This window comes from Suncus etruscus, chromosome 12 (assembly GCF_024139225.1).
Source record: "Suncus etruscus isolate mSunEtr1 chromosome 12, mSunEtr1.pri.cur, whole genome shotgun sequence".
In the NCBI taxonomy this organism is placed as follows: domain Eukaryota; kingdom Metazoa; phylum Chordata; class Mammalia; order Eulipotyphla; family Soricidae; genus Suncus; species Suncus etruscus.
The window spans coordinates 68167855-68187723 of NC_064859.1; the positions used below are offsets into that span (position 1 = coordinate 68167855).

The following is a 19869-nucleotide window of genomic DNA, read 5'->3' on the forward strand; positions in this document are numbered from 1 at the left end:
TGTCTGATGCTTGAAGGTTGTCAATAGATACAGGCTATCCTGGTTTCCTGGACCTCTCTTGGACAGGGCTTCCATGTTCAAAGACATATCTGGACCTCAGGTCTAGGCATACCTGCAGCTCTGCTGCCTCATCCAGTATTGATTTGTACAAACCCTCTAAGCAGGACTGTCCTATGGCTCTAGTGAGGTGTATTGATCTCTTGGGTCACAGCACAATTTCCCTCCTCCAGCTAGGCAGCCAGATGCTGTATCTTATCTTCAAGGAGGACTTTCATCTCTCCAGGCCCCTCCACATATGGAGCTAATATAAAACTTCAAGGGGCTAAAGCAATAGAGCAAAGGTAGGGTATTTACCTTGCATGCCAAAATCCCAAAATCCCATATGGTCCCCTCAGCCCTCTAGGAGTGATTTCTGAGCACAGAGCCAGGAGTAACTCCTGAGTATCTTTGGGTGTAGCCCAAAAACAATAACAACAACAAGAAAACATCCAGTTTTTCTTATGAAGCTCTAAGGAGGCAAATCTCCTCAAATCCTATCTATTGGAATTCCTGTCACCTGCCTACCTGCACCTCACTTTCTGCAACTGTTAGGGATCACTGAAGATAAAGACTGGGATCTAATATTCCCTAATCCCATTTCTGTTTTATTCTTTATTTTCCCAAGGAAGCTCTGCTATCAAATCTTTTGACCTAGACTGGCTTCTCCTCCTTTCTCAAGTATGGAGTCATGGGAATGAGAGGTGCCATGCAAATCACTTTATATCCTTTCAGCATCCAGTTCTTGTCCATGGCGATCATTTCCAACTTGCATTGTCATAGTGGTTCCTTCTCTGCCCTAACTGTACTTACTCAATTATCTGTGGCACGCTTCCTACCATGAACCCTCATCTCTATTGTCTCTGGACATATTACCATACAGAAACAATATTGTGAGTCAGAATGTCTAAAAGAGAAAAAAGAAGAGAGGGAAAGGAGAGAGAGAGAAAGAGGAAATTTGTCTGCCACAGAGGCAGTCAGGGAAGATGGGGGGAACTGGGGACATTGGTAATGGGAATATGCACTGGAAAGGGTGCTGTGCATTGTATGACTAAAATTCAATCATGAACAATTTTGTAACTGTGAAAACAACCAACAGTATTATTGATGATCAACTTTGTAAACCATGCTGTTTAAATTAAGTATTTTTAATCTAAAAAAAAAAGTAAAGAAAAGAAAGATGAGAAAAAAAAAAACAATTTACCAGAAAGGGAGCTGACAAACAAAAAAGATTTCAAACTATAATTTCTATAACAGGTATTTTAGCTTTTTTTAAAAAAATAGTTGCGTATTATTTGTGGGAATATATTTGGAGGTTTTTCCTCTTTTTGACATCATCAATATTAAAATAAAACTGAAATACATGCCTTTTCAAAGATAGAACACAGATGTTTAGAAAAATCTGCAATTATCTATTTAACCAAAAGAGGAAACTCAGAAATGAAATAGATTCCATCAACAGTAAATGCAGGCTTCATGGAAAGTGGCAATCTGCCCTAAGTAAGGATGAAGGAAATAATAAGACAACTATAGCTTTCAGATAATAATGATGCCCATATAAAGGACCCAGGTCAAATAAAGCTTTAATTTAAAATTTATGTTTTGGAGAAATTGTACACTATGAATGTCTGCTGTTGGGTTTTGTTTACATTTTAATCAAATTGGTGATATGCTGGGGCTGGAGAGATAGCATGGAGGTAAGGCGTTTGCCTTGCATGCAGAAGGTCGGTGGTTTGAATCCCAGCATCCCATATAGTCCCCTGAGCCTGCCAGGAGCGATTTCTGAGCATAGAGCCAGGAGGAACCCCTGAGCGCTGCGGGGTGTGACCCAAAAACCAAAAAGAAAAAAAAAATGGTGATATACTCTTAAACTCAACTCTCCATATACTTCATAAAAATATACTAATCTTTAGCATATAAATAGATATGCATTTTGAATATACAGATACCCACATACAAATATGTCATCTACAAATATTTTATTTCAGTCTGTCACCTTTCTCCCTGTTATAGTAAAATTTTAATTGTTTGTAAAATTACATTTATATATTTTTCTTTTATGACTCATGCTTTTGGTGACAAGCCAAAGAATTCTTTCACTCCATCTTATTCTCTGAAGGTCTCTATGTTTCAAACTATAAATTAAAATTTTTTACATGTAAGCCAGCTTTCTGCATTATTATAAAATGGAGATTTATAAAATGCAGATTTTATAAAATGGATTTGGGGTGATAGTTTATTTTTTTAATTCTTCTTAATATATGGGTATTCAATTGCTCTACATGATCTGTATTAAAGATTGCTTTTACTACATTGAATTTATTTTGCTCACTTTTTCTTTAAAAAATGATAAATAGCCACCAAAATGGTAGAATAGAAAAATTGAAATTATCATGTCTCCATTAAAGCAATGATAATCTGGCAAACATCTACAGATTATTTTCTTGTGTAACTCTGGAATTTAGTTAAAAAAATTGCAATAACCAGAAGAACATCTTTAATTTCATCAAGCAAGCATCAATGAAATAAGCACGAAAGTACATGTTGTTTGTTTAAAGGCAACTTTATTAGCTATCATGACCTAGGCCAGGGGATAAGAATTAGAAAAAACAATAATAGACACATCAAAAATATAAGACTGAAGAAGTGACATGTGGTGATAGTTTGAGGTAAATAGTTTGAAAAGTTACATAAAATCTAGAAGATGTAGATTGTAGAGGCTGGACAAATGGTTTTTTAAAAAAAATAGCTGAAAATACCCCAAGCTCCCAAGCTTTCCTATCTATCTGATGTTTATACTTCGTAAGATCAGGATGTGACAGCTAAATTACAAGGGTTTGTTGGTGTTTATTTTGGGTTTGGTTTAATTTGACAACCAGTGATATCAATGATTACTCCAGGCTTTGAACTCAGGAATTACTCCTGGAGATTATGGGGGGGACCACATGGGATACCAAGGATTAAACTTGGGTCCTCTGTGTGCAAGGCAAATGCTCTTCCTGATGTACTATCTCTCCAACCCATAAGTTGCAGTTTTCAGTGCTCTAAACATGTATCAAGATTCCAAAAGAACTAGACCAGAAGAAATTTTGTTTGCTTATCTGTTTGTATATTTTCTTATCTGTTTCAGAAAGACTCCATTCATTTAAGGAAATCTCTGCAGGATCACTCACAGACTACCAAGATAATGCAATAGGGACTTCATTAGCCATACATGACAAAGAATAGTCTCATACACTGCTAGTAAATACTGTCACAGTAAAAAGTTTGAAAATTCCCTAGGAAGTAAACACAGAATTACTGTTTCTAGGTGTAGAGTACAATAGGAACTCTTTAAACATCAGCACTGTTGTGTTTCAGCACAGCTTGCTGAAGACATGTTTCATTCAATCCCCAGTGAAACCATTAATAATACAGGAGGAAGAGTAAACATTGTCAGTTCCAAACCAAAAATATCTTTGTAGAAAATTATGTCACTCTGCAATTTCTTCCTCTCTAATCTGTATGCCTTAAATTTCATTTTCTTACCATATTGCATTGGTCGGAATGTTCAGCATTGTTTTGAATAACAGGGATAAGTATATAGCTTTGTGGTTTTGGGAACAATTTGATCTGTGGACACACACAAGCGTCCATGCACACACACATAATGGTGTTTGTTTTGTAGATCCTGAAAATGCAAGTTAATCTGGCCCTTGCAAAAAGCTTTCATGACACAAGCAATGACCAGCCTTATTGATTAAATACTGCAACAGTAGTATCATCACATAAAACAATTTCTTGCTATTTTGCTCTCCTACTCCATAAACTGAACTAGCAAGAAGGAGAAAAAAATTTGACTCCAAACTATAGAACAAGGCTTTATTATGAGACTGAAGTTTTAATTTATACCAGACTAGACCTTTAAATACTTGGCATTGAATTGTATATTAAGAAAAGATTTTTTTTTTTTTTTGGTTTTTGGGTCACACCCAGCATCACTCAGGGGTTACTCCTGGCTCTACACTCAGAAATCGCTCCTGACAGGCTCAGGAGACCATATGGGATGCCGGAATTCGAACTAATGACCATCTGCGTGGAAGACAAACACCCTACCTCCATGCTATCTCTCCGGCCCCAAGAAAAGACTTTTATTTGAAATCAAAGTATAGAATTTATGAGATTAACCATGGAAAGTAGAGAAAAAAATTAATCAAAGTACTATTGAAATAATCTACAAGAAAAAATTGCCATTTTGGTAGACAATTTACTTAGCTCAAAAATCATCTATGATTATAAAAACTAAACACATGCAGGAAGAAATAAAGACTAAAATTCAAAAATTATCCAAGTAACTGCTCTGTAGCCCCAACATATAGCCATATTTCTATATATTCTTTATAGCTTAAATATCAATAGAATTGAAGTTTCAGATTTTTCAGATATCCCTAATATCTTTCCTTCCTTCCTCAAAATTAACCATTATACTTAATATGTTAGTTATCTTTCAAGACATGTATTTTAGGGACTGGAGTGATAGCACAGCAGGTAGGTTATCTGCCTTGCAAGCAGCTGACCCAGGTTCGGTCTGTGGCATCTCATATAGCTCACCAAGCCTGCCAGGAGTGATTTCTGAGTGCAGAGTCAGGAGTACTTCCTGAGCTCTGCTAGGTGTGGCCCAACAAAAATTATGTGCATTTTATACTACTGTTTAAAAAAGTATGTGGTTATGCTGTTGAAATCAATCTAGCTTTCTGTAGTTCATTATTAAAGAAATTTATCATTGTGTGTATCTCCAAAAAATAGTACAAGACTATGTTTAAGACCTTAGTAAAGACCTTTATTTTTATTATTATGCTCTTGATATATCATAATTTATTCATTTACCTTTCTCTAGTCATTTAGATTGTCTTTAACTTTATAAGTAGCTCTTCAATACAGAGCTGAATAAATATATCTTTCTGAAAGTATTTCTTTAGAAATGTAAAATTATAAAATAAATTACTTTGGTCACCTTTATTAGATATTGCCTAATCAGTCTATAAATAGTTGTTCTCTTTGTACCAACCAACAGTGATTGGAAGGGAAGGTCCCACCTAAATTTTGACTTAATATATACCCATTGGTTTCTGCATACAAACTAATTGCTACAGGATTTCTTGTATCCTATATTTCAAAAAAATGAGGCAAAATAAAAACTTATTAAGTTGATTTCCCAATCTTTTCTTTAAGATATACCATGCTGGAATTGATAGAATTTCTTATATAAAAGGTATTTTCTGGAGACCCCAACTACCTAAGCATTTTGAAAATTATTTACTTAATTCTATATTATTAAATGTAATGATAAAAATCCCATTTTACTTTATTCAATTTGATCATTAAAGTTTCATCATTTAAATATTGTTTTTCTTGTACCCTAATCATAATTTAGCTGTCTACTCACAAATTGTTCTGATTGTCAGTCTCTGACAATCCAACCTGGGGCTTATGATTTAGTTATGATTTAGTAAGAGACTATGTAACCAAAATCAGCCAAGTAAATAAATAATGTAATAAAATTACGTGTAAGATAATAATGTCATAGAATTACAGAGATTCTATATAGAAATCTCTCTAAAAAGATAACATTGGGTAAAGGTTTAAATAAACTAAAGCAATTATACAAAGACAAGAGAAAATTTTCTATCCTAGGCAATAAGAGAAAGAAAGATCTGTGACATGAACAGGCCCAACACTGTCAAGTGCCACAAAGAAAGATCCTGTGTCTGGAGTGGACATATGAGGAGGAAGCAGGTAGGTGGCACAGATGGCACCAGACTTGTCAACTGGGATTTCTTATTCTAAATCAAGTATGACAGAAATCATTGTAAGGCTTGTCTCATAGTACAACGCATGACCACAAGCATCATTTGAAAGGTTATCCTTCTCTGCATCAAATAGACTGGGCAAGGATACAAATGAATCCATCTGGAGGCCATATATAGACCAGGGTTATGTCCAGACTAGAGACTGTGATAGTGTGGACAAGAGGGATATCATGGAGCTGTGAAGTTTGGAAAACATTTGAGAGGATTTATCATTAATGTCTCAGGCTTCTTAACTCCCTTATAAAACTATTCTGGAATAAAAAGAGAAAGTGAGATCCTCAAAACTTTCCAGTCTAGACCCAGACAATACCTCCTTTTTATCCTAATAGTCAATTGTTTGATCTGTGACTAAATACTTATAGTTTGTAACACACCTAGCCCTAGAACCAACATTTTACTCAAGTCTATCTCCATGAAGCTCATGAAAAGGTCCCCTCAATCTGATTGGCTTTTCTGCCAGACTGAGAACAAATCACCATGAACAGTACTACCCTTAGAGGCTGTTGTCAGTGACCTTCCCATACCTCCCTGGATCCTGGAGGGCTGCTTCCAGCTTCCCTCCAGCAAGAGTTCCTGCTGCATCTGCAAATTTTCACTCATGAAGAATATGGAAATTTCATGTTTCAGCCAATGATCAATACAGCCAGCCAGGTCAACAGGCCTATTTACATACATGGGTTTTAAATAAAAACACCTCTAAGAGTTTGAAGACTTTTCTTGGTTATTTCCATAGTTACAGACTCTAAAATAAAAACAAGGCATAAAAAGTTAGGTAATAGGTATGACAGCTGAGTGCTACAGAGATGTGCAGGTTGAGCTCATCTTTCCTGTGACACCAAGTCCACAGCATGTGAACTCAAAGAGGGAGGCCTATATCTGCTAGCGAGAGGCAATGGTGCCCTCTACTTGGAGCAATTCTGCCCATTGGGCTTGGGTGCTGGCTGGGTGGAGTAACGTTCTGAGAACTGGGCAGCCAACACTAGAAGGAATATACTGACCAGGCACACCTGCCACAGGCCACCTCTGCCATGGCAGTCACCAGAATGCTGTCATGGACATAGACTCAGCAGCTTCCTTTGTATGTAATTTAGACATGATCTGTCATAACAGCATAGACAGCGGAAATGCACTGTGTAACCCCTCCCAAGATTTTCAAGGTAAGTGCAAGCAAATACTGCATGTGTTTTGGGAGTCCCCCAGAGAGTTGTAGCCAAGACACTTGAACCAAAGTCAGAATTTTAGGACTTTTGACTGAAATTTTCTCAACAGCTATACTAATTATTTGCTAATTGTTAGCAGAGGATCTGCCCTGCATGTCTTAGGGTATTTAGCAACATTCCTGGTTTTAGCCACTAGCGAACACTAGTGCCCCCTACAGCTATGGTGACAATGGCTGCAGACATCACTGGGATAAAATTCGACCCATCTTATTATTAATTCACTACTGATCTGGTTAGACCCTGCTTCTGCAGGATCTTCAGGCTCCTAGTGGGGCTAGTATGTTTAGATGTACAATTTCCTGCCTCTACTCTGTCAGTCTATGGCCCCCTGTTTTTGCCTTCTCCATGCTGTCAAAGCCTTAAAGTCATCAATATCAACATTTCCTTCCTGCGTGTATGCAGGGACCAACTACATCAGTGTACCAGGCATCCCAGCAGTTGAGGGTCCCACTGGGACCTGATTATCCTTGTTCCAATGTGGGCACACTGACATGAGGCTTCATCCTGACCTGGGCCATTCTGACTGGGCCTAATTCTTTGGAAGATGCCTGGCCTGCAGCTCTTGCACAGCATGGTTATTTTTCATAGAAGAAACAGCAATGTGTATCAAAATGATTAGGCCTCGGAGGAGGCAGAGGAAAGACTTGAAGTGTGGGTATTATTTCTTATTTTGCTTTTTCAAATGCTTTCTAATTAAGAAATTTTATTCGACTCTGAAAAGTTCTCATTCCTTTTTCTAAAAAATGTGCCCACAAAATGCACAATTGTATAATCACAATCCTGTTCATTAAAAAAATAATAATATATCCTTTGACAAAACCTCATTCCCTTTCCAGGACTGTTTTTTTTTTTTTTCCGCCTTCATGGTGAATAAGAATAATTTTCCACCATCACGAATCTAGTTCCTATGGCAGTCTGTTACAGCCCAAGAAAGTGATCAGGTGATTATTTGAGCAGCAAAGTAGCCATTGAGGATCTCCAGGGTGGGGAGGGATGATCCTCTGCACTATAGAATGTTCTTTCTTTATTACTCTGGTGGGAATTTTTTGACTTCCTGACCACTGTGTGTTGTTTCCCAGCCTCCCTCCTCTGTGGCTCACCCCCAGCTATCCCCTGAGCCAGAAAAAGCAGTGGTCCATGTGAGCATGGCTCTCTCCACTCCCCTTAGGAGAGTTCAATTCCATATGGTTCAATTCCATATGTACTCATTAATAGTCCTTAGAATCATAAATATGCAGATACAGAAACCCCACCTAGAATTAATGTACAGAGGAGGCTTCCAGGCTAAAAGAATGAGTGTGAGTAGTCCCCAGCATTACCTGGATCTTTAGAGAACATCTGTCCTCCACACTTCACACAGGTACCAGTTGTCTTCTGGCCATGAAGGAGGAGTTAAGGAGAGAATCAATAGAGGGTCATCTTCTCACCCCATGCAAGCATTGTCAATATCACTCTGCCTGTGCTTCCATGCTACACACACATGAACCTTGTGTGTATTGTGTCCATGTTCGGCAGGCCCAAGTGGACCACAAAGCTTAAAATACAGACCAAGCTCTAACCATGGCTCAAATCAGGTGATTTCTTTCCTTGTGAGAGCACATATCAATTGCAAGAACTTAGTGGGGGTTAGTTCTTGGACAATTAGACATAAACCTGTAGATGAGGGAACTAGAAGCATAGAGTTCAGTCCATCCTCAACAGTGACCTGGTCAGCTTAGGGACCAAGTGCCTCCAGATGCCTGATTCTGGGACTGACTATCTGCACCTGAATGTAATGTACAGTCATTTTGTTCCCAACATCACCTTTTGTCACCCTGTGGTAGAAAGCCTCCGAAAGCATTTAGGCCAGGACCTCTTCTTTAACATGCACATGATGGTTTCTAGACCAGATCAGTAGGTAAAGCCAATGGCTGTTTCAGGCTCTAATAAATATACCTTTCATTTGGAGGCCACTGAGAATCCTGGTGATTTGATTAAAGATATTCAGGAAAATGGAATGAAGGTTGGTCTTGCCATCAAACATGGAACTACAGTTGAATATTTGGCACCATGGACTAATCAGATAGACATGGCCTTGGTTATAGCAGTGGAATCTGGATTTGCAGGACAAAAATTTATGGACGATATGATGCCAAAGGCAGGAGCTAACATGATTGTGTCTGGTAGTGCCATTATGAGGAGTGAAGATCCCAGATCTGTGATCAACCTGTTAAGAAATGTTTGCTCAGAAGCTACTCAGAAACACTCTCTTAATCGATAATACCACAAGGAATCTGTTTTCTTCTTAGAAAATCTGCTTTCTACTGGAAGAACCTGTACATGAGATAGGTAGGGATAAGAACTGGGACTAAGCAAGTAATTTTCTTCCCCATGTAGACTTGACAATTTAGACCATTGGTTAAACCCTGGAGAGTCACCTTACATAACTGGCCTGCTCCAGGTGGGTCCTAAGAAGAGTTCCCAGGAAGACCCAGAACATGATAACATAAATAAAACATTACTAAAAATCCTGGTGTCTAGAGAAGACATTCCACAAGGCACCTATCCAGCCCACTTTCTGAAATCAAAAAGTAATGGGAAAAATTTAAATACTGGCCCCTGATAGTATTTCTTATATATTATTTTACCTTATAGTATTTAAATTTTTTTCTTTCATATTCTTTCCACTTCCCTGTTCCTTAAAGTTTCTACACAGTGGTGGGCATTTGCCTTGCACGCGGCTAATCTGGGTCTGACCTTGATTTCATCCACTGGCATCCCATATGGTCCCCTGAGTGCATAGCCAGGAGTGTCACAGGGTATGGCCCAAAAGGAAAAAAGAAAAAAAGAAGAAAAAAAAAGGAAAAGGAGAAAAAGAAATACTATCAGGCATGATAGCTGTCAGTGTAGTTATTTCTCTAACTGCACTCACCACTCTTTGTGGTGAGCTTCATATCATGAGCTGGACCTTCCAGCCTAATCTCTATTGTCTTTGGGTATTATTATAAAAATGCTATTTATTTTTCCTAAATTCCATAGATGAGTGAGACTATTCTATGTCTATCACTCTCCCTCTGACTTATTTCGCTCAGCATAATAGTTTCTATGTCCATACATGTATAGGAAAATTTTATAACTTCATTTCTCCTGACAGCTGCATAATATTTTATTGTATATATGTATCACAGTTTCTTTCGCCATTCATCTGTTGAAGGGCATCTGCATTGTTTCCAGATCCTGGCTATTGTAAAAAACGGTGCAATAAATATAGATGTGCAGAAGGCAGTTTTCTATTGTGTTTTTGTGTTTCTAGGGTATATTCCTAGGAGTGGTATAGCTGGATCATATGGGAACTCAATTTCCAGTTTTTTGAGGAATCTTCATATTGTTTTCCATAAAGGTTGGACTAGATGACATTCCCACCAGCAGTGAATGGGAGTTACTTTCTCCTCACATCCCTGCCATCATTGATTGTTCTTGTTCTTTGTGATGTGTGCCAGTCTCTGTAGCATGAGATGGTACCTCATTGTTGTTTTGATTTGCATCTCCCTAATAATTAGTGATGTGGAGCATTTTTCCACGTGCCTTTTAGCCATTTGTGTTTTCTCTTTGAGAAAGTGTCTGCTCATTTCTTCTCCCCATTTTTTGATGGGGTTAGTTTTTTTCTTGTTATGTTCTGTCAGTACCTTGTATATCTTAGAAATTGGCCCTTTATCTGATGGGTATTGGGTAAATAGTTTCTCCCATTCTGTGAGTGGACTTTGTATCCTAGTCACTATTTCCTTTGAGATGCAGAAGCTTCTCAGTTTAATATAATTCCATCTGTTTATCTCCACTTCCACTTTTTGGAGAGTGATATTTCCTACTTGAAGATGCCTTTAGTCTCAATGTCATGAATTGTTTTACCTATGTATTGTTCTATATAACTTATAGTTTCAGGTCTGATATCAAGATCTATAATTCATTTGGATTTGACCTTTGTGCATGGTGTTATATGAAAATCTAAGTTTGCTTTTTTACATGTGACCGACCAGTTGTCTCAACACCACTATCTCAAATACAGGCAGGGGGTGGGGGAGGAAAATAATGGAGGCATTGGTGGTGGGAATGTTGCACTGGTGAAGGGAGGTATTTTTTTATGACTGAAACCCAATTACAAACATGTTTGTAATCATGGTACTGAAAAAGATAATATTAAAAAATACTATCAAGCTAAGAAATATTAAAATCTTTTAAGCCAATAGAAATAAAAGATAATAAGAAAGAGCACATTAAATTAAATTATCAGAAGAAAATAAAAATTCAATAAAATAATTGGAAATAATTGTAATCTATTAGATATGGTTATAAAACAATAAAGAACAATAACAAGGTGTTCAATATTCAACTAGTGAAAATAAGGGCATGCGAAGCTGGAGCAGTGGCACAAGCGGTAAGGTCTTGCCCACACTAGTCTAGGATGGACTACAGTTCGATATCTCAGCATCCTCCAAGCCAGGAGCAATTTGAGAGTGCATAGCCAGGAGTAACCCCTGAGCATCACTGGGTATGGCTCAACCCCCCCCCAAAATAATAATAAGGGCATGTATAAGACATGTGGCTGACCCTGTTTGATCCGTGGGCCACATGGCCCTTGAGCATCATCAGGTATGGGCCTTAAGTCCCTTTGGCACTGCTAATGCTACTAAATGGTTCCTATCACTGCAGAGACCATGAATAGATTTAACAACAAGATTGGTTCAGGATCACCTTGGCCCCTGAGCTCTGCTTGAGAGGTCCTCCCACCTATAAAACAAAAAGGTGATGAACAAAGACATAATGCAAGAAATGCTCCACCTCAAGCAAGGCCCATTGAGTCCCAATGGCAATGACTAGAGGATGTGCCTGCCAGCATAGGACTTTTAAATGAGACAGAAATAGATTTTTAAAAAAATATAGGTGGTCTTAAAACCTTTCAGAAATAAAAAACGAGTCATACACAAAGATGGAGAGAATGCATTTGATATCCAGAGCACTCATTCTAGAAAACATGAATGCTGCCTCTATGGTTATGACTCCTTAACCAGAAAAATGACCTCATTGTGCAGAAGTCTTTCACAGGTATATAAGAACTATAAAAGCCACAGAGTTCCATGATCTTTTTAAAGAATAAAGGCCAAACAACGGGGAAGGCAAAGTCTCTCAGAAGGCTGCTATATATGGCTAGAGGTGTACTCAATCTGTTTGGGGAACAGAAGGAAGCTATATCTGGTGATGACAGGGCTTACTCCTAACTCTGTGCTTAGGGATCATTCCCAGTGGGGCTCAAGGAGTCTGACCACTCCCAGAAATGCCTGCTCTGCTGACATAGGTCTCATAGGTTCAGTGTTTCAGGGGATCAAATTCAGGGCCTTATGCATGACAGGCATGTGCTCTGCCTCTTGATTTCTCCCCCAACTTTCCCTACCTCCCTTGATGTTTGGACTACATCCAGCAGTGCTCAGAATCTACTCTCAGCTCAGTGCTTAGGGGTTACTCTCAGAAGTAATAAAAGCCCTATGGTGCTGGAGATTAAGTCTGGGGTTCCTGTGTGCAAGGCCCATGCTCCAGTTTATTGTTTTATCTCTCCAGACCTACCTGATCAGTTCATTGTTTTATCTCTCCAGACCTACTGGATGCCCATTATTCTGGTTTTTTTTTTTTGGTTGTTTTTTTTTTGGGGGGGGGGGTCACACTGGTGGCACTCAGGGGTTGCTCCTGGCTCTGAACCCAGAAATCACTCCTGGCCGTCATGGGGGATCATAAGGGATGCCAGGATTTGAACCACAGTCCATCCTGGGTCAGCTTCATGCAAGGCAAACACTCTACAGCTGTGCTATCTCTCCGGCCCCTATTCTGGGTATATTTTTTACTTTGAAATTGTTTTTTAGATATCACCTAAAAGCATCATTATTTTTATTTTGAAATGTTGTCTTCCAAATAAATTATAGGAAGATAAACCATTTATGCTGACAAACCTACTTCCAGTTCTGGGGCTCTTTTCTCTGTCCTGTCAGTTTATATTTTGATTTCCCTTCAGTCTGAAGGAACTCCCTCAGTATGCCCTGTGGATCTGCAGATCTATGGGTGACAGACTGTCCGGGATTCTCTGGGAAATGCCTTTATTTTGTTCATGCTTTTGAAAAATATTACACTGAATCTTTCAACACCTTAATTGTGCACTTCTAAATATTTTTGAATTTTTTATATCTTGTGAGAAGGTGTTGATCATCTTTACTAGTTTTCTTTTCCTAAATATTTTTGATTGTTTTGTTTTCAGGCTTTATTCTTACTGTCTTTGGTTTTTAGTCAAATGTCTATGTGTGTGTGTAGCTTTGGAGTTTCTTTATATTTTTTCTGTTTAAATGATGGGTCTACTAATTTGAAGTTGTTGTGGGGATTTTTTTTTTTATCAAATTTGCAACTTTTTGGTTCCAGTTTCTTCAAATGTTTTTCTACACTACACTCAATGTCTTCTTTTTATGGTATTAAGATGTGAGGTTTTGCTCATTTTTCTCCAAAATTATTTCTCTCACCTTCAAGTTTAATAATTTTATTGATTTGCTCAAAATTTTACAAACTTTTTCTTATGTCACTTTTGACTTGATATGAAGTCTATACTTAAACTTTTTTTTCTGGTTTTTGGGTCACACCTGGCAGTGCTCAGGGGTTACTCCTGGCTTCATGCTCAGAAATTGCTCCTGGCAGGCACGGGGAACCATATGGGATGCCGGGATTTGAACCGATGACCTTCTGCATGAAAGGCAAACGCCTTACCTCCTTGCTATCTCTCCAGCCCCATTAAACTTTTAATAGTTTATTTTCACTATTTTCTGTACTCTCAGTTCTAAAAATATTCTACTTGGCTTTCTTTAGCTTCTGTTTGCTTTTATACTGAAAACTTTATTTTCCTTTTAATTTTCTAAGAAATGTTTAGTAACTGCTCTCTAATTTTTTCCAGCTTAATCCAATTTTTTATTCTCTTATTCCTTTCTTTTAGCTTCTTTGATTTTGCCTGGGGTTACATTTTTCCTATTCTTCTTCATACTGTTCCCAATTGGAGATACATTACCTAAATTCTATATTCCATTGTCTTCCTCTCAAGATTTATCACTTTTATTCTCAAAGGAAGTTTGTTTATTAGTGAGTCTCCTTGTACTTCTGTGGACTTATTTAGTAATAGTAGCAGCAGTTGTAGCAGTCATAGTAGTCATGGTGGTAGTGGTGGTGGTGGTGATGGTAGTAGTGGTGGTAGTAGTAGTAGTAGTAGTAGTAGTAGTAGTAGTAGTAGTAGTTCTCTTTTTATAGCATTTTCCTAAAAATTTTCTAATTTAGTAAGACTCAACTTCCAAAGTCTGTCTTCTGGTGTCTGAGAGCTAGCACACGGTAGGGCATTTGCCTTGCATGCAGCTGACCCAAGACAGATGGTGAGACCTGGAGAGATAGCACAGCGGTGTTTGCCTTGCAAGCAGCTGATCCAGGACCAAAGGTGGTTGGTTTTGAATCCCAATGAACTAACTACCTAGTTGCCAGTGGTATATCAAAAAATATGTTTGTGCTAAAATGTTTGTACTTGAAACATAATATTCAATTTTGCTTGTTTAAAAGATCTTCAAAGACACAGTTATCAATAAGGAAAGGAACAACATGGCATCAAATTTGTCTTGTGTGAGCTGAAACTCCTAAGAGGACATATCAGAGGTTTTCCCAGGGGGACATTTAAGAGAAACAGAATTAAGTTCAAGTCATCTAAAAGGCACATACAGAATTATTGTGATAAAAAAGAATGAAGAGGTTGAGAATCTAAGATTCAGAAGAGAAAATTATATGGGGCCCAGAGAGATAGCACAGCGGCATTTGCCTTGCAAGCAGCCGATCCAGGACCAAAGGTGGTTGGTTTGAATCCCGATGTCCCATATGGTCCCCTGTGCCTGCCAGGAGCTATTTCAGGAGTAACCCCTGAGCAATGCTGGGTGTGGCCCAAAAACAAACAAACAAAAAAGACAGATGGTGGTTCAAATCCCGGCATCCCATAAGGTGCCCCATGCTTTCCAGGAGAGATTTCAGAGCTCAGAGCCAGGAGTAACCCATGAGTATCACTGAGTATGACCCAAAAACAAACAAACAAACAAAAGAAAGAAACAAAGTCTGTCTTCTCCAGAGCTTTTCAAGATTTAGTTTTATACTTTGAGGAAAGTTCTTACTCTGTGCAGTGGTTTTAGTTATTTATTATTTAGTTATTTTCATTCCTATTGAAAGAATAGGTGTTAATGGGGTAGTAACAATGTCCATATACTCTGGGCTCAAATATTCCCTAACAGTATTTGACCTGGGCATAGAAAGCTGCTCCCCAGTCATTCTGGGAAGTTGCACATGAGCTCGTAACTCCCCTCTGCCCAACTCCTGCCCAGCTCCTTTATTTTCTCCCATTTGCAACCCTCCTAACTCTAAGTGCACAGTTTTTCTAAATTCTGGCATTTGTCTCCTAGCACATTGATATCACCAGGCTCCAGTTTTCTGCATCTCAGTGAACTCTTACCCAAGACAATAGCCATTAATAGCTGCAATACATTTCACCTCTTCCCTGCTCTTAGGCATTAAACAACTAGCTATGTGCTGCCAACATGGACACAAGTGCTTTATGAATGCTGTCCAAGTTCATAGTGCTTTACATAAGAAGAATTCTAGGCCTCAAATATCCCTTCACAAGTTCTTTACCACCAACTAAACCAATACAGACCCTCACTATTTTGTATTTAAATTTGCCCAGCTGAGTTACTGTATGCCAGTGGCTGATATGAATTCACTTACATGATAAATATTTTTTTCAGTAACTTCCTTAGAGATACAGACTTCATAGTAACATATGCTTTGATATCCCAGAGGCCAATAACAACAAGAGTACAACTCAGTAGAAGTTTTGATGGGAAAGAGAAGAAAGATAAACACAGTTCCAGCCAGGACTCTTGTTGAACAACTTAGTTTAGGAAGCATTTTCAGTGTGCCAAAAGCAACACATTTCAGTGATCACATTGTTCAGGGAGCTTGAAAATATTATGCGGGCCCCAATAATCTCTGTATCTAAGAATTACCATAGAATCAAGTATAGACTCTTTTATAAGGTGTGTAGATGCTGCTAGGGTTTATTAAATATGGATTTATTTTAAAGATACAAATAAGATACCGAGAAATATTACAGGAACGAAGGCCAACAGCCTTCATTGGCCAGGGCCAATCCTCGTTAAATCCCTGGCACTGTATATGATCTGTTAAGCACTGGCAGAAGTGAGAGAGAACACAGTGCCAGAAATAATTTGAGGACCAACAGGCAACCCAAAAACCAAATTATAAAGTAAAACATAAATAAAAAAATTTTTAAATGTATGGTAAATGGTGTCAATTTTCCTCAATCAACAGAAAGTAGTATAAAGGAAGGGCAAGCGGGGAGGTGTTTTTTCTATCTTAGATTTATTGTTCTTGCAAAGTCCTGATGCTGTCTACTATGACACTGTCCACTCACACACTTGATTGCAGGGCTCACACAAATGGAAGCAGTTCTCACATACTTGGCTGTAACACAGATTTAAATGCAACACTCACATACTTGGTTGTAACATTCCTACAGTTAGTAGCATTGCTTAGAGGACTTAATTGTGGTGGGCCACACATGGCAAACTTGTGGCAGCAGCACTGCTGGGTTTACATCAGCATATATGGGCTGGCACCAGGGAATGAACTAGAGTCCTAATATTGAATTAAGTCTTCAGGTCTCAACACCAAAGCACTGAAGAGATGCGGGTCTGAAATCAGATGGCAGTCTGGCAAATAATTAGCACACACGCTCATGGAGAGAGAGAAAAACTTTGAGGAGTTTCCCCACATATCCTTAGCTTCTAGAAAAGCAGCCAGCTCCCAGGAGATCCGGAAAACATAAGGGCTTACTTCTATTCAAACCAAAAAGTTTAATCTGAGGGAAAATGTCACACCTGGAAGGTGGGACCAGCTGGTCTCAACACCAATCCAAGGTGCTACATTCAAAGCTGATTCCAACCAATGAGTAACAAGGCATATCCTGAGTGAGGTGGAAACAGATCAATCCCATAATCCCACATCCTAACACTTATAATTCTATTCCCCTGGGCCACATTCATGCATGTATGTAAAATTACAAAAGAGGCCTCTTTTTGTTGTTGTTGCTGTTGTTGTTGTTTATTTTTTTTAACTGAAAGGTAATCTCCTACATCTTTATATCAGCCTTTGGCATGCAATGACTCAGCTGTGCAAAATATGCAGCCCTGAAAGAAGGTAGAGAGTTCAGGCTTCCTGTTTACTTTCTGAGATTGGAGCCCTTCGTCATGCTAAGGGGTCTGCTTGAAGAAAAGTGTCAAGACCTATCCATGGAAATGAAAGAACCTATACAGACACTCTGGCTACAGAGAAACTAATCTATATCTCCCTTTTAGTCACCCAAAATAAGTGATAAGCTCCACGTGGAAAACCTGCTGTGAATTTTATTGGACACACCATGACTGTCAGAGTCAGCTCATCCGATTGTCAGAAGTGCCTGGGAATTTATGCAAACCAATAAACTGAAAAGGATTTATATCCTTTGAGATTTCATGAGATCTAAATTCTACTTGAATCTGACTGGGTCAGATGTTGATACACCTAGAAGAAAGGTCAAGGATCAGAGTGACAGCACCCCAGGACTGCTATGCAAGAACTAACTCATTCAAAGGACTGACAGCTAGGCCACTGTCAGGAAAGGTAGGGAAAGAGAAAAAGCTAGCAGCATTTGAGAAGAGTGCAAGGAAGAGAGAGTACAAGTCAATAAAGTGCTTACTTTATATATAGGCAACTTGGATTGACTCTCTGGCAATATATATGTTCTCTTGAGCCCTGCCAGAATATGTTCTGAACATGTTCTTCTGAACATGAAGTCCTGAGTAAGCCCTGAACGACTTCCAGAAGAGGGCAGACACTTCAGAAAGGAGTATCCCTAATCACACTGATGTCTTATTTTAAGGCAAGAAGTAGGAATAAGGAAAATAGAGCTTGGGGGAATGATGAAGATGCAGGAAAAGGAAGAAGCAGACTTGAAGAGGTAACTTTGACCATAAGTTGGAGGTGGAGACAGGGAAGGAAACAGAGACAGGAAAGAGAAGAGTCAGCCCCCATGCCAAGCAGACATTTGACTGAATAGTCACATCAGAACTCAGGGGGAAAGGTTACTTTATTTTTAGGCTCTCTGGAGCCTTTAACTAAATGAATGAGCACGTATATATAGTAAGAACAGTTAATGACACTAAGCTCAATATCACTCAGAATGTACTGCACTGGGGTCTGCTCTTCTCCCTTCCCACTCTGCATTCCACAAGAACAAATTTCTATCTGTAAAGGCCCAAATAGGGGCCATTTAGGGAACCACAGGTCCAATCCACGACCTGTCCAGGTGTGTTCTTTGAGAGAGGAACTGGGCCCCTACACTTGAATCTACAAGGTTATCAAGAGAAAAACCATCCGACAGGTAAGTCCCAGCCCAACTGTGAAGAAGATACACAGAGTGAGTACTGTGACCCTGAAGATTCTCTGATTTAGTCACAAGATTGCCAACCTTCGTCTCTAAGCACCCACCCACTCACTGCTGTAGCTCAGTAGCCCTGGAACAGGGCAGGCTATAAACTTTCAAGACTTGTATGCTGCAGCATTGGAATATCTATCTCTTTATCATTTACATTTTATTTACAAATTTGTCTTCTCTTGAGTAGAATACTATATAGTTTATTCTTTTTCCTACAACTAAGAAAAAAGATGACTTTTCATACTTTATTCATGAGCTATAAGATTTCAGAGCTATTGGTCTATAGGATGTGAAAGGAAATGGCACTTTCTTTTCATGAGAATCCAATATGATCAATGTTTGCACATCCCACCCTTTTTCCTTCTCTGTCTCACCCTGGGATCACTGCTTATAACATACACACTTGTAACACACCTGTTTCCCTATGTAAGCAGTAAGTCCTCCTCAAACCCACTGTTTCTTTTTAGATTATCTACTGCCACCAGATGGATCATACCCTATCACTCCAACTACAACAAGTTTACCATCTTCTGAGATTTGTTCAAGTCAAACACACAAGCTTCCTTTAATTTAGGCGCCTTTTTTCTGAGATCTCTCCTCTTTTGGGCAAACACCTGCCCCAAAGTAGGAATAAACCCCGAGCACCACTGGGTGTGGTATCTCAGTAACATTCCTCTCATCATTGCAAAGATTTGTTCAATCCTTGAGCAAATATCCTTGTACCATCTTATCTTGTTAAAATATCAACCCCAAGCCTCGTGTAAATTCTTGATACAATTTTCATAGATATTGATTGGCTTGCTAGAGAAGATGAGTGGATGAACCAGAAACCATGGTTAAATCAACACTTGTTCGATGGAGCTCAGAAGCAGACACCTAAAAGCATTACCATAATTGATTAATTATAAAATTAATAGAACAGTTCTATTTATTCATTTAGCAAGTGTTAAAGGCCTACTAAAGATCAGGTTCCAGGAATACAAATATGAATGAGACACTGTACCAGGAAAAGAAGCCTATAAAGCTAACTTTTTTTTTATAATTAATGGAGTAAATTTCAACACCTTCTCACCTAGTATCATTCCTTTACATCACATTAGGCAAGTCATATGAATTTAGTAGATCTGGGCACCCAAGTTAACTTATGCAGAACAGTAGGACCAAGACAGGTGACACACATTTAAAA

At 38.6% G+C, this 19869-nt stretch overlaps 1 pseudogene; it reads left to right on the forward strand.

The window, feature by feature from the left end:
• The first annotated feature begins 7009 nt into the window (after positions 1–7009).
• On the forward strand, positions 7010–9365 carry LOC126024252 (ribulose-phosphate 3-epimerase-like; annotated as a pseudogene).
• The last annotated feature ends 10504 nt before the right edge of the window (positions 9366–19869 follow it).